Raw genomic sequence first — 13386 nt, 5'->3', positions numbered from 1 at the left:
TAGGTCCTCCTATGTTCAGTTGGAGTTTTGGATTGCAGCCTAAAAAGTTTTCAGTCAGGTTTTGGTTGGTATTTTTGATATACTCTGAGACTGAGGAAGATCCAGCAACAACCAATGAGCAGCTGGCAAATTTGCATGTGCTCGAAATAGGAAAGGTTTAAAAAGACATGGAGAGTCTGTTTGCCTCTAACAGCTAAGATCCTCTGGAGCTGACAATATGGCATGGTATTTGCTTCTTCTCATGCTCATTGCCTATTGCACAGGTAAACATAAACATGTTGCTCTGATTCAAATCCACATTTTGCTCTTGTTGCATTTGGCTTATTCAAACACCGAACTCCGCTAGGTACAATTAACCCAGATGCAGAGCACAACTTCATACACACGCTCTCTCTTTCTCTCCAGGTTCTCTTCCCAAGGTGACTCTGATTCAGCCACCTTCAGCATCAGGGTCTCTTAGAGGCACAGTGAAGCTCTCCTGCACACTAACCAGTGGTGGGACATTTGGAGCAGTTGCCTGGTTCCAGCAAAAAATTGGAAAGAGCCCAAGATACCTACTGTATTACAGCACAGACTCTGACAAGCACCAGGGCTCTGGAATCCCGACTCGTTTCTCAGGCTCTAAGGATTCCTCCAACAAGATTTGCTACCTAACCATCACCGACATTCAGGCAGAGGATGAGGCTGACTATTATTGTTTAGCATGGGCCAGTACTGAGTACACGGTGACTCAGCCAGATGAGGAACTCAGTCAAAAACCAGTCGCCTCCTTCTGTTGCCTGCATAGGTCATTCAGGCATGAAGCAAGCTTGCTCCTGCATCATCTCTGCCGTTCGCTATGTCACTTCTGAAAAGAGCCATACTGTTGCATGTGTGGTCTGTGTGTGTGTGTGTGTGTGTGTATGTGTGTGTGTGTGTGTTATCTTTCAGACTGTAAGCCTGGGTGCAGGGACCTTTTTGAAAATCTGTATAGAGTAAACGTTAGGCTATCTATAGATTAGTAATAACAATAACAACAACAACAATAATTATAACCAAAATGAAATTAAGCTTCTTTTTTCTTTGGTCCTTGCTGTATTCATTGATTCTGCAACTGGCTGTCCCATTTAGAAGCAATGAGAGTCTTTGCTTTTTTTTCTTTTGAACGGAATGTATGAAATTTAAAACCTGTAATGAAATTATTATTATTATTATTATTATTATTATTATCCAACAGCAACAACCTTTTTTTGCCAGAAGCAGCCCAATAATTCAAAATATTGCAAAAGTTCATATTTATATGAATAAAATAAATGAAACCAGTCTTCCCATACTGTACAAATCCAAAAATATATAAAAATGGAAGCCATTTCTGAGAATCCTATTGAAATTGTGTTCTTCCATTCCTGCAGGTAACCAAGTCCATCCATCTATCTTAACACCCATCTTGATGTCTTTTAATAGCAACTGTGGCTTTTTTGGGGGGGGGGAGACCAAAGGAGACTTTCAAGAGTGGAAAGCAAAAATTCTTTCTGAAAATCTAGAGATCTAGGTTGACATTCTTGGCCAAATTATCCATCATTCTCAGCCCTTGGGATACTCTGCAATGGGATTTGCAAAGGGCATTTCAGAATCTGAATACTTGCCTGCTATCCCAGCTTGCGCCTTTAGGGGGAGATGTTGATCCATTTTCTCCACATTTGGCAGAATCAGATGATATCGCAGACCAATTGTAAGGTGCTTCCTTGAGTCAGCCCAAGTACTAATGACACTTTCTAATCATTATAGTTTCCAAAATAGAAGAGTTTGTGGTTTCTCATTCTCATGTAACACCCTGCTAGATATCTAGGAATTTAACAGAATAAATTCACATGGGCCTGGTTTTGTTTTGCTTTGCTTCTTTATAAATGTTAACACTTACATTCCTAGCCATTTCATAGTGGTGTACATATCTTAGAATTAATGTATACAATATTCAGATAGAACAAGAAAATAGCATAAACAACAGCATCTTCCTCAATGGACCTCCAAAAGCTGGAAATGACACTGGTGACAAGACTGAAGGCAGGACTTTGGGACCAGGCTTAATTATTTATTTAAATTTATTTAAATTTATATCCTTCCTTTCCTCCCAGAAGGAGCCCAGGGTGGCAGGCTGAGCACCCGATGCCAGTGCTTGGACTTAGCTCTCAAACAGATGCAGGGCAATGAGTGCCTCTGAGCATTTGCAAAGTGTCTTCTACACTGAGAAGATCACTGCCAGTTCTCTGAATCTCTGAATTGACATTGGTTCACTTCTTGGAAAAGGGGCTGAGATGTTTGCTTCTCTGAAATGATAAGTTTTGGATTGGGAGTCAATGCCGCAGCTTATAAATCTATGAAATCTTCTAGATCTATAAAACTATAAAGTTCATAGATCTGTAGGCCAGGCCATTGCATTTTGGGTAAATTAAGATGGCGGGGGACTACCACAAATGGAAGCTGAGCTTGGCTCCCATTCACAGGTTGCATGACAGCCTGTCCACCATCAAAATGCCATCTGGGGGACTGCTGTGGCAGCAACAGAAGAAGAAAAAATGACTTCGCAGTCATGGCTGTTTAGGGCCCTTGGTGGCAACATGCTCACAACCTTCTGACGTCTGGCAGGGATGTAGGGCAGACTGTGTTACACCTGCTATTCTGCCTTTAACCTTTAGAGGGTGCTGTATATCCAGTTTCAAAATGTCTTGAACTCCCCCTTTTCCCACAAAGGAGGTGGAGCTGCTTTCACTTGGGTTGTCCTGCAGCCCTCCTGCACCTGGAGATAGTAGTTAAAGAACATGACATTTGCATGAAGAGGCTAATCAGTTGAGCTCTGGGGGTTTAAGAGGCACCAGGAGGATGACAGTCAGTATGATAATCAGGGATCCTGTTGTTTTAGGAAGATCAGTTCATCGGTTTTCTGCGCTATGGCTCTCACCTTGCTTCTGTTGACAGTTCTGGTCTCCATTGGTGAGGGGAGTTTTTTTATGGGGTGGATGGGATCAATCTTACTCAAAGCAACTAAAAAAGAGCCATCTTTTCATACTGTAACATTCTGAGTTTTGCAAACGTTTTGGTGTTGCACCACTGTGTGAAACTGAGAGATTTTCCCCCTTCGCATTACCCTATTCTCTTTCAGGTCCTAGTCTCCAACAACTTCAGAGTCTGAAGGACTCAGAATTTGTATCCCAAGGTGAGACAGTCACCCTCTCGTGCAGATTCACCGGTGGAAACATTGCTGACAATAATTACCCATGGTGGGCACAGCAAAAGGCAGGGAAAACTCCACAGAGGGTGATGTACGCCACCAGCACCAGACCATCTGATGTCCCAGCCCGTTTCTCTGGGTCTCGATCAGGGAATGTGATGTCCCTGACCATCACGGGGGCCCTGGTGGAAGATGAAGCTGCTTATTACTGTGCTTGATTCCAGGCTGTCCATGGAGGCTCAGATTTCGGCAGTGAGCCGGGCAGCCTGGTACCAACTACACCTCATACGAAGGCTGCAACCCTACCTTCCTGTTCATCAGCTCCCACTAGTGGTACACGCCCTGGTCACCTCTCATTTGGACTACTGTAATGCGCTCTACGTGGGGTTACTCTTGAAAACGGTCCGGAAATTACAACTTATACAAAATGCGGCGGCTCGACTACTTACGAATAGTCGCTGCCGAGATCACATCACACCAGTGTTGTTCGATCTACACTGGCTTCCAGTTGTTTTCCAAGCCCAATTCAAGGTGTTGGTATTGACCTTTAAATCCCTACACGGTTTCGGCCCAGTTTATCTTACGGAGCGCCTTCAACGCCACCAATTATGCCGCCCGACAAGATCGGCCACACAGGGCCTTCTCTCAATCCCGCCAACAAAAACAGCCAGATTGGCGGGTACAAGAGAGAGGGCATTCTCAGTGGCGGCCCCCACTCTTTGGAACTCCCTCCCACAAGATCTCCGGCATGCCTCTTCCCTAAATGTATTTCGGAAAGCCTTAAAGACCTGGCTTTTTCAGCAGGCCTTCGGGGTATCTGGGGAGGGTTAATTGTTATAACTGAAATGCCTCCTGCCCAGTTTTAATATTGTTGTTGCAGATGTGTTGTTTTTATATTGTATCACTGTATTTTATCAATTGTATCTTAACAATTTTGTAAGTCGCCTAGAGTGGCCATTGGCCAGATAGGCGACAAAGAAATTAAATTTATTATTATTATTATTTATTACTGTGTGTGGGCTGGGAGTCAATTCCACAGTGGTTCATTCAGATTTGCAGTAAGATGCTGACAAATTTTCACGAGGACATTTTTTTTTAAAGCAAACTGATGTGGAAATTGGAGGACTGAACTCGAGAATGGGAAAAAAATGAGAAAATCAGAAAAACTTGAACAGATTTGTCCAAGCCTAGCCACAATGCAAGGCTTGCACCGATGCCCCACCCATGTCAGCTGTACTTCCAGCCTTCATGTGATGACCTTGACCTTGTGAAGGGAGATTCTAACCATGCTCAGCTAAATGTGCTTAGGGGGCTCCCCATAAACAGGAGCCCTCTATTGTCAGGATTCCTAATCATGGGAGACTACTAGGTGAATTCATAGTAGTGTGCTTCCGAGTGGAGGCAGCATGCATCCGAATACCAGGGATGATGGGAATTGTGGTCCAGCAACAACTGGAGGGTGACAGGTTCCCCACCCCGGCTTTAGAGGCTCAGAAGGGAAATTAGTTACCGGTAGCAGCCTATGAACTTTTGAAGGTATTTGCATACAGGGACACTTCTTGAGTTTGAGGGGGTTTAAAGGATAATTACACAACTCTTCCGTATAGAAGCCTCTTTCTCAAAGAAGCTGTGACTTCCTCACCATGGACAGACCCTTGATGCTCCTTGCATTTCTTGTTTACTGTTTGGGTAGGACAGAAGCTAATACCTAATTATTTCCTGTTTCTTTCTTTTAGTGTCAACAATTGACAGCTTTCTCTTTGTGATACTCCACTTAATTTTCCCTCTTGGTTTTTGTTCCAGGTTGTGATGCGCAGTTTGCAATCATCCAGCCACCTTCTCTCTCAGCTTCCATTGGAGAAACAGTCAAGATCTCCTGTAGGAGGAGTATTGAGAGTGTCACTGATTACTACAACTCCTGGTACCAACAGAAGCCCAGTAGTGCTCCAATACTGCTAATATATGCAGATGATGCTAGAGAGTCAGGGATCCCAGAAAGATTCTCAGGTTCCCTTGACAGCTCGGCCAACTCTGCCACCTTAACCATATCCAACATTCAAGCAGAAGATGAAGCTGTTCATCTTATGACAGCAACACACAGCGCACAGTGGTTTAACCATATAGGGAAGTCAGACAAAAACCTCCTTGCAGATGATGGGCTTCATTTGGCCTTGATTGAAGCTGATGAACACTAACACTGTGTCAAGAAATATCTCTTTTTTCAAACTGCTCTCCATCGGTTAATGAGAAAAGAAACTGAATTTGAAAATTGTTGAAGGCGAGCCATTTTGGGGCAGAATTCTGATGGTGGGGTGCATGATTAAAAAAAATATTTTAACATATTTAAAAGTCATCAGGATCCTTCCCATAGGGAAGTTGATGGTAGATCTCTCTCTCTCTCTCTCTCTCTCTCTCTCTCTCTCTCTGTGGGTGTGGGTGTGTAATCCAGGTGAAACAGGCCCTGAGATGGTCTCTGCTTGCCTGCCTCTCTCTCCAAGAATCCTTTATACCTGTTTATATACCAGTTCAGCAGGGACTCGTGTTCTAAAAGGCAGTTCCACTACCATCACATCTGATTAACCTCTGAAAAATGCTTTACAACCTGACATTTATCTAGCCCTGTCTCCCATCTTGTTTATGAAATGGATCCTTCCTTAGCTGATATTTTAAATCTTATTATCTAGATGATGATCTTTATTTCAAGACCCTCCCTGCTCATTCTCTTGCCCCCCCGGTGCCTGTGTGTTTGGACCTAGAAGAACGATGATGGAGTGTTGCCATCTTATTTATTGGTCATGCTCCTGTGCCTTCAATAACAACTAGGTGCACAAAACTTCAGCAACTGAACTTTATCCTAACACTTGTCCCCAGGCTTGGGAAAAGCTTTGTCATGGAAATGTCACTGTGCCTGGCTGCCTTAGAACTACTATATCTGCAGTCTTGTCTTTAAACTTTAGGGGGCATTGTTGGTCCACTTTCACCAGATTTAGCAGAATTATAAGATCGGTGGGGTGAAGTGAAGTGCAAGAATGTCCCGTATTAATGAGTTTTTTTCTTGGGCTGTCCAGCTCATTCGTGCATGCAAATCAGGTGCAGATATTTGCATCTTTAGCTACTCAGATACGACCTGGGCTGACCTAAGGGGTGTTCACACACGACATCCAAGGAGTGTACAGTCTGTGTACCGGTGTACACGTATAGCTGAGTTGTACAAATCAACTAGTGTACACTCTTTCACGCAAACACTTGCACCTGTGTAGACACCTGCGTTCAGTGTAACATGTGAACAAGCCTCTGGACCAGGAGCAAGTAAGTAAATTTATTACGGTCAAAGACCAGCATATAGATACATAGCATCAAAACAACAGGGTATCATTAAAATTCAAACATCCACAGAACGAAACAAATTCTGATACAAAGCGAATTATAAAGCCTGTATGTGCTATTGATTTATCTTTGCTCTCCAGCATATAACGGCTACTGCACAAAACCTGGCCACTTTGACTGTGACTTGAGGATTTCGATCAGACAGAAGATACTCCAGATAAAATGCATCATCTCTACCAGGACTTTTTTGTAAAATCGGGGTAATGAGAGACAATCGAAGGACCAGGAGTGGGGAAGCTCAGGCCTTTGGGGATGCCAAATGTGATCCTCCAAGTCTCTCTGTCAGATCCCTCAGGAGTCTCCGCAAAGACCCACACCCCTCACTGGCCCCACTTCATAATTTCCTGGAGAGTTTTTGCTTGGCTGGAATGTGTCCGTCATCTCTGATAAGGACTCTTCCTTCTCTGGGTGGGGAAAGAGAGGAGTCTATGTAAAAGCTGGAGCTGCTCATCCCACCCACCCCAACTCATCCGGGGCCCAATCCAGGGACTTTGGATCAGCTCTGACCTAGATCTGCCCCTGAATAGATATAGGATACGCAGCTAATGCTTAATGTAGTTTTTTTTTTTAAATTAAGGTGAAGGATTTTTGTCTGAAAACATGGAGATCCACTACCAGTCAGTGTAAACAATACTGAGCTAAATGGACGAACGGTCTGACAGTGTACAAGGCAGTTTCCAATTCCAGTGTCACTTCATCCTAGCCAAAACATCTAAATTTGCTGATGATGCTTGTGAGCTGGCAGCCACACTAATTATATTGGAAAATATTCAATGTTAGCCCTACTCAAAGTAGTTCTCCCCCATCCATGCTGGGGGCCAAATGTAGCACTCAGGGCCGCTCTGGTCCTTTGGATTCTCCCCTGGCCATCCCCTCTCTTCTGCCACTCCCCCTTTCCCCAGACCACACCCTGTTTTGCCAAGGGGGGTCGAGAAGTTCTTTTAACCAGCTCCAGGTAGGCAATGAAATTTAACATCGGCTGTGCTAGTTGACAGGGTTTATTCACGAGACAAAGACTAGCAGAACAACCATCACTATCAGAGCAGATACAATTTGATTCAGCGGCCGGCAGACCCCTTTGTAGTTGTTGACAGCAGCAGTTGAACTTCTCTGGGTCATTAATCACACACAGTCCCTCCTGCTGTCCTCACATTAATACCATCTGTTGGAGACTCAGGCTACCATCACATATACCAGTGTCTGTGTCATATACATCCACCCCTTTGACCTTATTGGTTGCATTAAACATGCTCATTCACATGTGACTGGCCCTACTAATGCCTGTGTCCTGTCAATCAGAAGGAGGAATTTCTGGGCAGGCAGCCAAAGGAGATAAACAAATCCTTTCCCACAGATCAAAGGCTTGGCAGGCTGCTATACTGGTAAGAGGTGCCATGATAGAAATGTATACAATTGTGCATGGTATGGAGAAAAGTGAATAGTATTTCTCCCTCTCTCATATCACTAGTACTTCTGGACGGCCAATGAAGCTGAATGTTGAAAGATTCAGGGCAGACAAATGAAAGGACTTCTTCATACAGCATATAGTTGAACTATGGAATTTGTCCCACAGGAGGCAGTGATGGCCACCAGTTTGGATGGTTTAAAAGAGGATTAGACAAATTAATGGTGGATAAGGCTATTGATGGCTATAAGCCATGATGGCTATGTTCTGTGTCCATGATCGGAGGCTTAAAGGACCACATTTGCCCTGGGGCATGCAGTTCCCCACCCCTGATGTAGACCAGCATCATAAACTGTGACTCGAAATGGGTTCCCCATGTTTCAGAAATTCCCCTTCACCCAATGCATTTAACTGGACATAACGGGAAATGAACTTGGAACTGCTTGCATGCAAAGAATCTGATCTACCTCTGAGCTCTGGTACCTCCTTGTGCCTTCTCCTCTGAGCTTTGATGCCTGTACCAGGGTTGGCCCTCCCATTAGACAGAGTAAGGCAGTTGCCTCAGGTGGCAGATGTTTAGTGTGGTGGGGAGTGCTGGAAAGATGTTGGAAGATGGGGTTGTGTGTGCCATATGACCTGTTCCGTATCCCCAAAGCTACTTTGCAACCTGCTGGAGTGCTGAAAGCTGGTGTTCATGTCACCCCATTGAACTAAGCTTCAACTGCCAGCGCAGTCAGCTTCCTAGTATGAAATGGGAATGGTGCCATCTTGCCTTTTGCTTAGATCAGCCCTGCCTGGATATTATTGGCTATTATTGTGATGGATTATCCTACCACTGCCTCATTTAAAATGACATTACTGTTGTCGTTTTAATCTCTTTTGTGCACATCTGTTTCTTTTTGCTAAGGTATCATGTATTCCTTGTGGAGATAAGTGGTTCTAGCAGAGCCAATGAGCACAAGGTGGATTTGCATGAAGGGGCCAGTCTTCAGATCTGGAGAATTTAAGACAGGGAAGATCAGGTCCTTGGCAGTTGCCTGGTTGATTCAGGAAGCCACCCTGCTTGAGAGAGCTCACCATGGCCTGGTCACTCTTTTTCCTGGCCTTTCTCAATTACTGTTCAGGTAAGGATGCCACGAAGTAATGTTATGCCAGCCTAGGAGCCAAGAACAACATGATCTGAAATATGTATTCATCACAGGAAGATAATGATTTTCTGATACTGTAGAGAACAAAATATCAAGGGTCATTTTTCACCCTTTCCCTTCCTTTTGTAAAGGTGTGACTTCACAGCCAACGTTGACTCAGCCAGCATCACAGACTGTGTCTCTGGGCCAAACAATTAAAATCTCCTGCTCTCAAAGTAGTGGAGGCAGCTGGGGCAGCTACTTTAGCTGGTATCAGCAGAAACCTGCACAGGCTCCTCGCACGGTGATCTATGGCACCAGCACCAGGGGAGAAGGGATCCCAGATCGGTTCACTGGTTCTGCCTCTGGGAACACCGGCTATTTAAGCATCTCCAACACCCAGTCTGAAGACGAGGCTGATTATTACTGTCTTAACTGGGAGAGCACCGGTGGTGTCAAGTTCCACAGTGGTACAATCTGATGAGGAACTGAGACAAAAACCCTCACTGTTCTGTAACAGAGCAAGGAAACCTGAATCACTCAAGACCTCTGCGGAGCCTGAAAATGACATTTCTCCTCCCTGGAGGGGGCGGGCTCAAAGTGGTTCAGATGGGGCCAATTTGCAGTGTTTGGGTGCTACACTGATACTGGTACAGGTATGCTTTTCACTGGTATCAACAGGGAGCTGGCCACAATCTCTGCTTCATGCTCTACAGCAGCAGGGGAAATAGGATCATGGATCACTCATTGAAAGAATAAAGAAATTAAAGATCTATTATGATATTGGATATGAAATATTGAGGGGCAATTTTTGTTTGTTTCTATCAAGGTGTCACTTCACAGGCAACACTGACTCAGCCGCCCTCCCAGTCTGTGTCTCTGGGCCAAACCGCTAAACTCTCCTGCTCTCGAAGTAGCGGTGGCACCTGGAGTTACTTTAGCTGGTACCAGCAGAAACCCGAACAGGCTCCTCACGCTGTGCTCCACTATACAAGCACCAGGGGAGAAGGGATCCCAGATCGGTTCACTGGTTCTGCCTCTGGGGACACTGGCTATTTGACCATCTCCAACATCCAGGCTGAAGACGAGGCAGTTTATTACTGTGGGGTGGAGCATTACAGCACTCCGTACATGTTTCACGGTGGTGCAACCTAATGGGGAACTGAGACAAAAACATTCACTCAGTTCTTCCCTGCAGCAAGGAAACCAGTATTACTCAAGAGCTGAGTTGGGCCTGAGTGAGTTTTGTCTGCTTTTGATAAGAACATGCAATGATATCAGGTTATTTAGGCACATGGATTCTTTTAGAGAAATGACCTCACCTTAAACATCAAAGTTATTTCGCCAGTAAACAGCAGTCCACAGTTTGTGGCTGACCTTGCTGGCTAGGTCAAAGCTGTGGGTGCTTATCCTATTCAGAATAGACACACTGAAGTGAATATTTTTGGCTAACTTAAGTTCATTAATTTCAGTGGGTCTGCCGTGAGTAGGACTTAGTTGAACACAACCCTGTAGTTGCAAGCTCTCTTACCTATCACCTCCCTCTGCTGGTGTTTCTTGAGGGAAAGGCTGTGGGTGTGAATGTTTCTATGTGAGCAAAAGCATGTGCTCTTGGGTGCCTTTGCTCAGAGGTGGAACACATGCTTTGCATGCAGAAGGTCCCAGGTTCAATTGCCAGCATCTCCAAAATAGGGCTGGGGATGTCCCCTATCAGAAATCCTGGAGAGTTGCTGACCATCAGTGTAGACATTACTGAGTCAGATTTCACTCATGGCCTCACTTGGTATAAAGCAGCTTCCAGTATTTTCTTAAAGGTGCTACTTGTGACTTCAGGAAATGCCATCCAATTCTCCTCCACCCCAACCTAGTCCTTTCCAAAATAAAGCAGGGAAAAGTGTGGAGAAAGCATGCATTGCTTCAAGCCATTACATGAAGATGCTTAGCACACCTCTGGGAAGTGGCATCCAGTGTTCTCTGCAGATTTTTCAGAGACAGCTCGTGAAACACCTTCAGACAACAGCACCCAAAGCTGTCAAGGGAAAGGCTAAGCAGGGTGAGAACATGTGCTACTTCAACGGATCTGTGGTCTTCCATGCATTGGTGGTCTCTGACTCCAACATCTATTGGCCCATAACGTTTGGCCAGTGGTTAGTGATGTTGGGAGGTGCAGTCCAACAACATCTGGAGGGCCACAGACAGAGCTTGGAAAAGTTACTTTTTTGAATTACAACTCCCATCAGCCCAATCCAGTGGCCATGCTGGCTGGGGCTGTTGGGAGTTGTAGTTTAAAAAAGTAACTTTTCCAAGCTCTGGCCACAGATTCCCCGTCCTTGGTCTTTCAGAGAGATCGCTGCAGGGACTTTTATGCTAGATAGTGGGGCTGTGCACCAGATTCTGCCAAAACCCAAACCAGGCCAATTTGGAAGGATCTGGACTTTGGCGGAGTGATGTGGAGGTAGCCTTAGATGGGTTGGATCTTTTGGGAAGACTGCCAAATTTTGCACATAAAATGTTGGCAGCCACAACTTGTGCGATGCCCTCTCTTCTAAGTTTGGCCTGTAGGGGGAGATGTTGGACTACTTTCCCATATTTGAGAGGATGTAACTGTCACAGTGGCACTTTGCAACACCTGCAGAACAAATTGAACCAGAACGCTGCTCAGGACGTGTCTGCTAAGGTCCTCTGCCCCCTCTCAGTTCCTCCTAGTCATTCACGCACAGAAACCAAACAAGGTCACCTTGAAGCACACACCTAACAGAGCCAATGTAAGCCCATTCCCATCCTATTAACTCTTCATGCAAACTTTGGAAGAGTTTGTGAATTCCCAAATCTGGATAAGGAAGAGGAACAAAGGATTTCATTGTTTCCACAAGTGGTGTTTTCAACTTTCCCTCCCTCCCTCTCTCTCTCTCTGTGCATGCTTGCTTTGTTTGAAAATCAGCCATGCTTTGGCTAGAACAATTCTTGTATTGTTTCAGAAAGTGCAAATGTGATAGATTCAGCTTGAAATGCAAACTGAATTGAAATTCTCACCCATCCCTAGTGTGAGTGAAAGTGTGTGCTCTTTGGATGCTTCTGCTCAGAGGTGGTCAGGACACATCTGGTCAGGTTCACCCTCCCCCTATCCTAGACTCTCATTCATGCACAGAGATCCAGCAGAGTCAGCTCTTAAGTTGTGGAGCCAGTGTGGTGAAGTGGTTAGGGTGTTAGACTAGGACCTGGGAGACCAGGGTTCAAATCCCCACTCAGCCATGAAAACCATTGGGTGACCTTGGACCAGTCACTGCCTCTCAGCCTATCCTACCTCACAGGTTTGTTGTGCAGATAAAATTGGGGAGGAAAGAACCATACGTCTCACCTTGAGCTCCTCGGAGGAAAGGTGGGATATAAATGCAATAATAAAATAAATACATTTACACCTAATAGAGCCAGTGCCACCTCACTCCATCTCATTAACCTTCCACTCAAGCTTCAGAAAGGTCTGAAATGTAATGTACTGCTTGCCTTCAAGTCGATTCCGACTTACGGCAACCCTATGAGTAGGGTTTTCATGAGGCCGAGAGGCAGTGCCTGGCCCAAGGGCACCCAGTGAGCTTCATGGCTATGCAGGTATTAGAACCCTGGTCCCCCAGGTCGTAGTCCAACACCTTAACCACTACACCACACTGGCTCTTGGTCTGAACTACAGGGAAGGAAGGGCAAAGTCTTTGATTGTATCCACAAGAAGTGTTTTAACACAGGGTTGTTTGCATGTGTGATTTTTCTTTGTTTGCGTTGTTTCAGCACCTGGTATGTGGTGGCTAGAACGTACCACACTGAAATGTAAAATTCATTCGATGTTCCGGTCTTCTTAAATAAAAGCGTTTGGCAGACACACTTGGAGGAAACGGATTATTTAGATCCATTCCAATCGGGTTTCAGGATTGGACATGGAACTGAAACAGCCTTGGTCGCTCTGGTGGATGATATGAGGAGGGCGTTGGATAGGGGAGAATATACCTTCCTCATCCTCCTAGATCTCTCAGCGGCTTTCGATACCGTTGACCACGGTATCCTGTTGGATTGCCTAGGGGGATTAGGAATAGGGGGCACTGTTTTATAGTGGTTCCATTCCTATCTCTCAGATAGGCACCAACGGGTAGCTTTGGGAGATGAGGTATCAGACCCTTGGCCTCTTAATTGTGGGGTGCCACAGGGCTCTATCCTCTCTCCCATGCTGTTTAACATCTATGTGAAACCGCTGGGGGCCATCATCAGGA

This window comes from Rhineura floridana, chromosome 19 (genome assembly GCF_030035675.1).
Source record: "Rhineura floridana isolate rRhiFlo1 chromosome 19, rRhiFlo1.hap2, whole genome shotgun sequence".
NCBI classification, from domain to species: domain Eukaryota; kingdom Metazoa; phylum Chordata; class Lepidosauria; order Squamata; family Rhineuridae; genus Rhineura; species Rhineura floridana.
The sequence above is the reverse complement of the archived record's forward strand: the minus strand, read 5'-3'. Positions refer to the sequence as shown.